Here is a 10,868-nt window from a genome sequence, read left to right on the forward strand (position 1 = left end):
CACCCGCCGGACACCGGCTGGGCAGCGTGTATCGATAGTGCATCGACACTTTCGATACTATCGATACTGATTTTTAGTGTGGGAAAGCTGAAATTATGCAGGGTGGCCCGCAAATCTCTCTTTTTGGGGCTTATGTTACGCTCAGCACTAGGGAGAGCGCTTTGAGGCCATGTTTAATGAGAGAGAGCTCAAAATAAGATCCGAAAAGAGTGCGAAAAGAGATACTTTCGATACTTTCGACACTGGTTATTAGTGTGAAAAATTTTTTTCCAATAATTTCGCATTCATTCTTTATTCAATTAATTATAAGTAGATTTGTGTTCAGATATAAATTTTATATCAATTTTATATTGATATACAAAAAAAAAAATGTTTATCTATAAAAAATTGTTTCTTATAATCTCACATTATTTCATTCTTCTTGTTGTTCTCTGATATTTATTTTTCTTGCGTTTTCTTTGTGGAATAAATTCTTAGAACATTGATTTGAGTTGAGATTCGAATTTTGAAATGATTATTTGTTTCATTCGCTTTATTTTTCAATTAGGTTAGGTTAGGTTAACCCGGACGACCCTCAGCGGGGCCACGCATAGGCCAATCTGGCCCTTAGTTATCCGGATAGAGGGGGTGTATGAACCGTCGCGGGAGTGTTTAGGTGGTTTTAAAGTCCCCGAGAATCGAGGTGTTTTTAGCATAGGCCAGCAGTTCCTGTGGCGTCCTTTTGGAGGCATCTTCCAGTGATGCCAGCACTGGGGCGCCCAGGTATCTCCTCCTTGCCCTTGAGAGAGCCGGACAGTAGCAGATGAGATGTTCCAGGGTTTCGATAGCCCCAGGCTCATCACATTTCCTACAACTGTCTCTGTTGGTGATGCCTAGCTTAGCTGCATGTGCAGCAGCCAGACAGTGACCTGTAAGTATTCCCACTAGCAATCTACAGTCCTTTCGTGGTAGGTGCAGTAGGTAGTGGCTAAGTTTCTCGTTGCGTTCCTTGCACATTATCTTCGAGGTTCTGCAGGTGGTGGTACTGTTCCACCTGCTATCAGTCTGTGTTCTAGCCTGCTTCTCTAGTTCGCATTGCAGCGTTCTAAGGGAGACAGGCACGTTCTCGGTTCTCCTATTCTCCAGCCCGACGCCTTCCTTAGCTAGTACGTCCGCCGCTTCGTTTCCTTCGATGCCCTGGTGGCTGGGAACCCAATAGATCCGCACTGTCTTTGTCGTGCTTAGGATGTCTAATGCCTCCCTGCTCGCCAAGACACTTCTGGAACTGACCGCGGACGACTGCATGGATCTTATCGCCGCTTGGCTGTCGACGAATAGGTTGACCGCATCGTGTGCTCGTTCTGTGAGGAGAGCGACCTCCGCTGCTTTCCCGATGGCAAAAACTTCTGCCTGGAATATGCTGCATTGGTCCGGTAGCTTATACGACAGCCTTATCTCAGGGTCTGTACAGTATAGGCCCGCTCCTACTCCTCCGTCCATCTTGGAGCCGTCTGTGTATATATTGAGGTGCTCAGCTTGGTCCCTTCCAATTTTCCAGTCTTCAGGTCCCAAAGATGTGGTTGTTTTGACGTCAAGGCAAGTTTGGGGGGTCACGTAATCAGTTGATCTGGTCATGTCCCTGCCAATTGAACTGTGCCCGTATCCTTGTATCGATAGGTTTCCTGATGCTATAAGGCGTTGTGCTGCCTTTCCCGCAATCAGGCGAGCGTGAATGTCCAGGGGGTCGATTCCGAGTACAGTTTCGAGTGCTTTTGTTGGGGTTGACCTCAGCGCCCCTGTAATACAGAGCAGAGCCTGTCGCTGAGTCTTTTCCATAAGCTTATGGTATGTCTTCTTTTCAGTAGCCTGCCACCACACTAAGGCTCCATACAGCAGAGTTGGTCGCACCACCGAGATGTAGATCCAGTGCATTAGAGCAGGTGACAGGCCCTATGTGCTGCTGAGCATCTTCTTGGATGCATAAAGCGCAATGGTAGCCTTCTTCACCCTTTCCACTACATTGGGCCTCCATGCCAGCTTGCTGTCCAGTACTGTGCCTAGGTATTTCACCTGTGATTTTGGAGTCAGCCTAGTTTGGTCAATTTTCGGGGGGTTCCATATCGGTACCTTGTACCTCTTGGTAAAGAGGATGAGGTCCGTCTTGTCCGCGTTGATACTGAGTCCTGCCTCTTCCGCCCACTCACGTATCTCCCTGAGTGTACGTTCCATTATGGAGCTGAGGGTCGATGGACATACATAAGCTGTTATTTTTGGGGCCTTCCTTTCAAATCTCTTAATGAGGTCGTCGACCACCAAATTCCACAGTAGTGGCGACAGGACTCCACCTTGAGGTGTGCCTCTGTGTGCCCCCTTTACCATGGAAGCAGTGCCCCACTCCGATTGCACCCGTCAACAACTTAGGAGGTTTTTGATCCAGACGTTGATTGCAGGGTGTATGTTATTCGCTTCTAGGCGACTTGTTATTGCGGTTGTGGCCACGTTGTTGAATGCTCCTGAGATGTCCACAAATGCTCCCAAAGCATACTTTTTGTTGTGAAGGGCGCTCTCGATGGTGGCTACTAGCGAGTGTAGTGCCGTCTCCACTGATTTCCCCTTGGTGTAGGCGTGTTGGTTTGTTGACATCAGTCCCCCTACCTCATTCCTGATGTGTAAATCCAACAGCTTTTCTAGTGTTTTTAGTAAAAAGGAGGTAAGGCTTATCGGTCTGTAATCCTTGGGACTCACGTGGCTGCACTTTCCTGCCTTAGGGAGGAAGACAACTCTCGAGGTTCTCCATTGGATTGGGATATAGCCCGAACTTAGGCATGCTGAGTATATTGCGAAGAGCCATGGGGTGATAACCTCTTTGGTCAACTGCATCATGGCTGGGAATATCCCGTCCAGTCCTGGTGCTTTTATGCCCGCGAAGGAGTCTATGGCCCAGTGGATTCTCTTAGTGGTTAACAGACCTATTGGGGGGTGCTGTTCCTCAGTTGCTAGGTCCTGATGCTCCTTGGCGTCAGTGACCTCGGTGCATCCAGGGAAGTGCGCCTCCATTAGTGCTGTTAGGGCTTCTTTACTGCCCTCTGTCCACTGTCCGTTGTCTAGTTTTAGTTGGCTCTGTACTGTGGGCTGCTTTGAAAGCAGCTTCCGGAGCCTAGCGGTTTCGGGCACGTTCTCAATGTTGGAGCAGAAGTTTCTCCACGAGTTCCTTTGTGCCTAACGTATTTCCTTCTTGTAGCTCCTAAGTAGGATTTTATATTCCTCATTGACAATCTCTTCGTTCGCTTGTTTGGCGATCTTGAAGAATTCCTTGAGGTTGTTCCTTTGGAGAGAGAGATCTCGGTTCCACCAGAGTGGCTTGGACCTCCTCTTCGTTCTCGAGGGTTTGCACGATGCATGGTAGGCGTTCAGTAACTCGCTGGATAGGGTCTTTAGGGACTTCTCTATATCCTCCGCGGATTTCACTGAGCCCGGATTCGCGAGCTTCGAAGTAACTGTCTTTTTAAACTTTACCCAGTTTGTGTTCCGGGGGTTTCTATAGACTGTTATCTTCGAAAAGTGTTTGAATTCGCACTTGAACTGAATGTACTTATTGTCTGAGAAGGATGGTCTTTCGAGGACTCTCCAGTCAGATACCAAGGTACTCTTTCCCGTGACAAGAGTTAGGTCTAGCACGTTTGACGAGGTGGGACCCACGAAGGTGTGTTCCTCCCCCACGTTTGCTACGTCTAAGTTAGTGGATAAGATAAAGTCTAGGAGTGACTCACCTCTATCGTTGATGTCAGGGCTTCCCCACACATTGTGATGGGCGTTGGCATCTGCACCGATGAGGAGTTGGAGATTTTTGGAGCCGGCTTCTGTCACCAGACTCCTAAGTTCTTCCGGTGGGGCGGGCCTGTCGTGTGCCATGTAGCAGGAAGCTGCCATTAGGCGCTTTTCCTCGCTCTCCAGCATCACCACCGTCAGGTCATCCGTGCTGTAATGAGACATAAGATGAGCATGGATTCCCTTCCGTACGAGTACGGCTGTTCTGTTCCTGCTTACCGATGTTGAGTAGAGAATGCTGTAATTTGAGGACTTTAGTCCGGCCACAGAGTTGCCTGACGCAATCCACGGCTCCTGGACTAGAGCTATGTCGGCGGGCCCTTGCTCCATGGCAATGAGGAGCTCCGCCGACGCTACCTTCCTTTTATGAAGATTGAGTTGCAGCACCCTTAGTGTCATGGGTGGCTAACTCAACCTCGCACGACGGGATGACTATGATTGTCAGGTCACCGTCCTCCTCCTCCTCCGAGTCATCCAGCGCAAGACCCTGGGCGGCCTCCACTATGGTCTCCAGACCTAGGTCCTTCTCGACCTCGCCTGCCTGGAGGGTGTGCGCATCTTTGTCCTCGGGGTGGCGCTTTTTCAACCGTAGGTATACGCTACCTACGCCCCACGCCATCTTCCCGAACTTGGGATACAGGATGTCCTCCGCCTCCTTGCTGATCTGGAGGATCACGTGCTGGCCCCCCTCGTTGGGTAGTGGGCTACCGGCATGCAGAACCTTCCGTTCAGCCATCCCGCTCCATCGAACGTGGGCATGGCAGCGCTAGGGTCCTCCTCCATTCGCGAGAACAGTGCCTCGACGAGCTGCGCGTGGACTAACTTCCACTGCGCCGCCGTCATCTTCCCGTTCTCGTCGCTGCGGTCGATCAAGGCCACAATGAGATGTCTCTTGGACACCTCGCTCATGGCCTTCTGTCTCGGCTTCCTCGTCTTCGGCTGGGGGGTGACCACCGTGGGCCCGCTTGCTCGCCGGAGTGTCTTTGGCAGCACTCTCGATCGAGCGTTGCCTCTTGGTGGCGAACATCTCCTCCACCTTGTTGGCGAATCCACCGTTTGTTGCCTTCATCTGGGGCAACTGCGCGTAGTGTTCGCGGCCCTCCTGTACCCGTTGCTCAGCCCAGGCTAGCTTGGACTTCTCCTCTTGGGAGATATCCGCCTTGCCCCGGAGCCGGCTCAGTAACTTGAGGGCCGCCTTATACTGAGCTTTTGCCTTCATCCCCTCCCTGGAACGCTTCGGCCCTTCCCTACGCAGGGAGCTGGTACCTGGTTCCGGCGAGCGGAGAAGGCTTTCCTCTTCGGTCTTGCTAATGGATAGCACGCTCTCCAGGTCCGAGCGTCGTTTTAGTGGCAGTAGTATTACAACTGACATGACCTGCTCCGGCCATGCCCGAGGTGTGACCGCTGGCGACACGCAGAGAGGATTGCTCCTCCCCGTCCCTGCCGGTGGTAGCAGTCACGCTTTCGACCGACGTTTGGGTTGACATCCCAACCCGTGCTTGCTCCTTATCTGCCTCCATATTTGTCCCGAAGGTCCATACCGGTTAATGTTTTTCGGGGGACCACCCCTAGCGTTTTATGCCTGGCCGCCAGGCACCTCTAGCCATGGCCTTGGTTCAGTTCCCCCGACTTTAGATCGGGAAGACGATGGACCATAGCCCTCGCTTAGACACTGCATTACCCCGGGCAGGGCAAGCGACAGTGCATTATCCTCGCCCGGGATAATGCAGTGTCCATTGCCCAGCCGGCACCCTCGTGGAGGGTTCAGCTAGAGGGTTTTTGCCAGCCATATTTTTCAATTAATTATGAGTGAATTTTCTCTCAGATATTTTTCCATAATTTTTGTGGATCAATTTTAATTGGATAAATAAAAAATATAAAAATTAATATAGAGAGACTTGTTTCCCATAATCGCACATTCATTCATTCTTCATGTTGTTGTTCTTTGATATTATTTGTGGTTATTATTATTTTTCTTTGTGGCTTAAACTCTTGGCACATTGATTTAATTTTAGACTCGAATTTTTAAAGATTATTTGTTTCACTCGCTTTATTTTTCAGTTACTTAACAGTGCATTTTCTTTCTGATATTTTTCCATAATTTTTGTGGATCAATTTTTTTTGGATATAAACAAAAAAATGTATTTGTAAAGAAAGAATTTTTTCCAATTTTATTTTTTTTGTTTTCCTTGTGAAATTTTAATGATTTTTTAATGATTATTTCCTTCGCTCGCTTTATTTTGTTATCAATTCAATAGTGTATTTTTTTTCCATTTTTATACCCGATACTCAAAATGAGTATTGGGGTATATTAGATTTGTGGTAAAAGTGGATGTGTGTAACGTCCAGAAGGAATCGTTTCCGACCCCATAAAGTATATATATTCTTGATCAGCATCAATAGCCGAGTCGATTGAGCCCTGTCTGTCTGTCCGTCTGTCCGTCCGTCCGTCCGTCCGTCCGTCCGTCCGTCCGTCCGTCCCCTTCAGCGCCTAGTGCTCAAAGACTATAAGAGCTAGAGCAACGATGTTTTGGATCCAGACTTCTGTGATATGTCACTGCTACAAAAATATTTCAAAACTTCGCCCCGCCCATTTCCGCCCCCACAAAGGACGAAAATCTGTGGCATCTACATTTTTAAAGATACGATAAAGCTAGAAACGCAGAATCGTAGAGGATGACTATATGTTCTAGAGTGTTCAGCCAGATTTTCAACCAGATCGTATAATTATTATAGCCAGAATCAAGAAAACAATTTCATTCTTTCTCGCTCTGTCTCTCTCTAACACACAGGTTTCAGGGTCGGCTTTGCCAATTGCAAAATATGAGTTCAAGGATCTCAGAACCTATAAGAGCCAGAGCAACCAAATTTGGTATCCACACTCCTGTGATATCTGACCTTGACCGTTTCGTGTCCAAATTTCGCCACACCCCCTTCCGCCCCCGCAAAGGACGAAAATCTGGGGCATCCACAAATCTCAGAGACTATTAAGGCTAGAGTAACCAAATTTGGTATCCGCACTTCTGTTAGATCTCACTATAAAACGTATATCTCAGAATTTCGCCCCACCCCCTTCCGCCCCCACAAAGAACGAAAATCTGTTGCATCCACAATATTGCACATTCGAGAAAACTAAAAACGCCGAATCATAGATAATGACTATATCTATCAGATTGCTGAATCTGGATCAGATCGGATCATTTTTGTAGCCAAAAGCAAGAAATCAATTTGCAGTGGCCACGCAGCGCCCGACGTCACGCTCAGACTGATTTTCTGTCTCTCTCGCACGCACTCTTTGTCGTGTGGTTCAATATTAGCGGCGTCTGCCGCAGGAGAGCCATACTGACTTAGTATCGGGTATAACTGTAGAGTTGCGGTGTACGCAGCAACTCACAACGTTCCCCCTCGTTTTTCAATTAGGTTAGGTTAGGTTAACCCGGACGGCCCCCAGCGGGGCCACGCATAGGCCAATCTGGCCCTTAGTTATCCGGATAGGGGGGGTGTATGAACCGTCGCGGGAGTGTTTAGGTGGTTTTAAAGTCCCCGAGAATCGAGGTGTTTTTAGCATAGGCCAGCAGTTCCTGTGGCGTCCTTTTAGAGGCATCTTCCAGTGATGCCAGCACTGGGGCGCCCAGGTATCTCCTCCTTGCCCTTGAGAGAGCCGGACAGTAGCAGATGAGATGTTCCAGGGTTTCGATAGCCCCAGGTTCATCACATTTCCTACAACTGTCTCTGTTGGTGATGCCTAGCTTAGCTGCATGTGCAGCAGCCAGACAGTGACCTGTAAGTATTCCCACTAGCAATCTACAGTCCTTTCGTGGTAGGTGCAGTAGGTAGTGGCTAAGTTTCTCGTTGCGTTCCTTGCACATTATCTTCGAGGTTCTGCAGGTGGTGGTACTGTTCCACCTGCTATCAGTCTGTGTTCTAGCCTGCTTCTCTAGTTCGCATTGCAGCGTTCTAAGGGAGACAGGCACGTTCTCGGTTCTCCTATTCTCCAGCCCGACGCCTTCCTTAGCTAGTACGTCCGCCGCTTCGTTTCCTTCGATGCCCTGGTGGCTGGGAACCCAATAGATCCGCACTGTCTTTGTCGTGCTTAGGATGTCTAATGCCTCCCTGCTCGCCAAGACACTTCTGGAACTGACCGCGGACGACTGCATGGATCTTATCGCCGCTTGGCTGTCAACGAATAGGTTGACCGCATCGTGTGCTCGTTCTGTGAGGAGAGCGACCTCCGCTGCTTTCCCGATGGCAAAAACTTCTGCCTGGAATATGCTGAATTGGTCCGGTAGCTTATACGACAGCCTTATCTCAGGGTCTGTACAGTATAGGCCCGCTCCTACTCCTCCGTCCATCTTGGAGCCGTCTGTGTATATATTGAGGTGCTCAGCTTGGTCCCTTCCAATTTTCCAGTCTTCAGGTCCCAAAGATGTGGTTGTTTTGACGTCAAGGCAAGTTTAGGGGGTCATGTAATCAGTTGATCTGGTCATGTCCCTGCCAATTGAACTGTGCCCGTATCCTTGTATCGATAGGTTTCCTGATGCTATAAGGCGTTGTGCTGCCTTTCCCGCAATCAGGCGAGCGTGAATGTCCAGGGGGTCGATTCCGAGTACAGTTTCAAGTGCTTTTGTTGGGGTTGACCTCAGCGCCCCTGTAATACAGAGCAGAGCCTGTCGCTGAGTCTTTTCCATAAGCTTATGGTATGTCTTCTTTTCAGTAGCCTGCCACCACACTAAGGCTCCATACAGCAGAGTTGGTCGCACCACCGAGATGTAGATCCAGTGCATTAGAGCAGGTGACAGGCCCCATGTGCTGCTGAGCATCTTCTTGGATGCATAAAGCGCAATGGTAGCCTTCTTCACCCTTTCCACTACATTGGGCCTCCATGCCAGCTTGCTGTCCAGTACTGTGCCTAGGTATTTCACCTGTGATTTTGGAGTCAGCCTAGTTTGGTCAATTTTCGGGGGGGTCCATATCGGTACCTTGTACCTCTTGGTAAAGAGGATGAGGTCCGTCTTGTCCGCGTTGATACTGAGTCCTGCCTCTTCCGCCCACTCACGTATCTCCCTGAGTGTACGTTCCATTATGGAGCTGAGGGTCGATGGACATACACCCGTAATAAGTATGCTTATGTCGTCTGCATAAGCTGTTATTTTTGGGGCCTTCCTTTCAAATCTCTTAATGAGGTCGTCGACCACCAAATTCCACAGTAGTGGCGACAGGACTCCACCTTGAGGTGTGCCTCTGTGTGCCCCCTTTACCATGGAAGCAGTGCCCCACTCCGATTGCACCCGTCTACAACTTAGGAGGTTTTTGATCCAGACGTTGATTGCAGGGTGTATGTTATTCGCTTCTAGGCGACTTGTTATTGCGGTTGTGGCCACGTTGTTGAATGCTCCTGAGATGCCCACAAATGCTCCCAAAGCATACTTTTTGTTGTGAAGGGCGCTCTCGATGGTGGCTACTAGCGAGTGTAGTGCCGTCTCCACTGATTTCCACTTGGTGTAGGCGTGTTGGTTTGTTGACATCAGTCCCCCTACCTCATTCCTGATGTGTAAATCCAACAGCTTTTCTAGTGTTTTTAGTAAAAAGGAGGTAAGGCTTATCGGTCTGTAATCCTTGGGACTCACGTGGCTGCACTTTCCTGCCTTAGGGAGGAAGACAACTCTCGAAGTTCTCCATTGGATGGGGATATAGCCCGTACTTAGGCATGCTGAGTATATTGCGAAGAGCCATGGGGTGATAACCTCTTTGGTCAACTGCATCATGGCTGGGAATATCCCGTCCAGTCCTGGTGCTTTTATGCCCGCGAAGGAGTCTATGGCCCAGTGGATTCTCTTAGTGGTTAACAGACCTATTGGGGGGTGCTGTTCCTCAGTTGGTAGGTCCTGATGCTCCTTGGCGTCAGTGACCTCGGTGCATCCAGGGAAGTGCGCCTCCATTAGTGCTGTTAGGGCTTCTTTACTGCCCTCTGTCCATTGTCCGTTGTCTAGTTTTAGTTGGCTCTGTACTGTGGGCTGCTTTGAAAGCAGCTTCCGGAGCCTAGCGGCTTCGGGCACTTTCTCAATGTTGGAGCAGAAGTTTCTCCACGAGTTCCTTTGTGCCTTACGTATTTCCTTCTTGTAGCTCCTAAGTAGGATTTTATATTCCTCATTGACAATCTCTTCGTTCGCTTGTTTGGCGATCTTGAAGAATTCCTTGAGGTTGTTCCTTTGGAGAGAGAGATCTCGGTTCCACCAGAGTGGCTTGGACCTCCTCTTCGTTCTCGAGGGTTTGCACGATGCATGGTAGGCGTTCAGTTACTCGTTGGTTAGGGTCTTTAGGGACTTCTCTATATCCTCCGCGGATTTCACTGAGCCCGGATTCGCGAGCTTCGGAGTAACTGTCTTTTTAAACTTTACCCAGTTTGTGTTCCGGGGGTTTCTATAGACTGTTATCTTCGAAAAGTGTTTGAATTCGCACTTGAACTGAATGTACTTATTGTCTGAGAAGGATGGTCTTTCGAGGACTCTCCAGTCAGATACCAAGGTACTCTTTCCCGTGACAAGAGTTAGGTCTAGCACGTTTGACGAGGTGGGACCCACGAAGGTGTGTTCCTCCCCCACGTTTGGTACGTCTATGTTAGTGGATAAGATAAAGTCTAGGAGTGACTCACCTCTATCGTTGATGTCAGGGCTTCCCCACACATTGTGATGGGCGTTGGCGTCTGCACCGATGAGGAGTTGGAGATTTTTGGAGCCGGCTTCTGTCACCAGACTCCTAAGTTCTTCCGGTGGGGCGGGCCTGTCGTGTGCCATGTAGCAGGAAGCTGCCATTAGGCGCTTTTCCTCGCTCTCCAGCATCACCACCGTCAGGTCATCCGTGCTGTAATGAGACATAAGATGAGCATGGATTCCCTTCCGTACGAGTACGGCTGTTCTGTTCCTGCTTACCGATGTTGAGTAGAGAATGCTGTAATATGAGGACTTTAGTCCGGCCACAGAGTTGCCTGACGCAATCCACGGCTCCTGGACTAGAGCTATGTCGGCGGGCCCTTGCTCCATGGCAATGAGGAGCTCCGCCGA

Source organism: Drosophila miranda, chromosome 3 (assembly GCF_003369915.1).
Source record: "Drosophila miranda strain MSH22 chromosome 3, D.miranda_PacBio2.1, whole genome shotgun sequence".
NCBI classification, from domain to species: Eukaryota; Metazoa; Arthropoda; class Insecta; order Diptera; family Drosophilidae; genus Drosophila; species Drosophila miranda.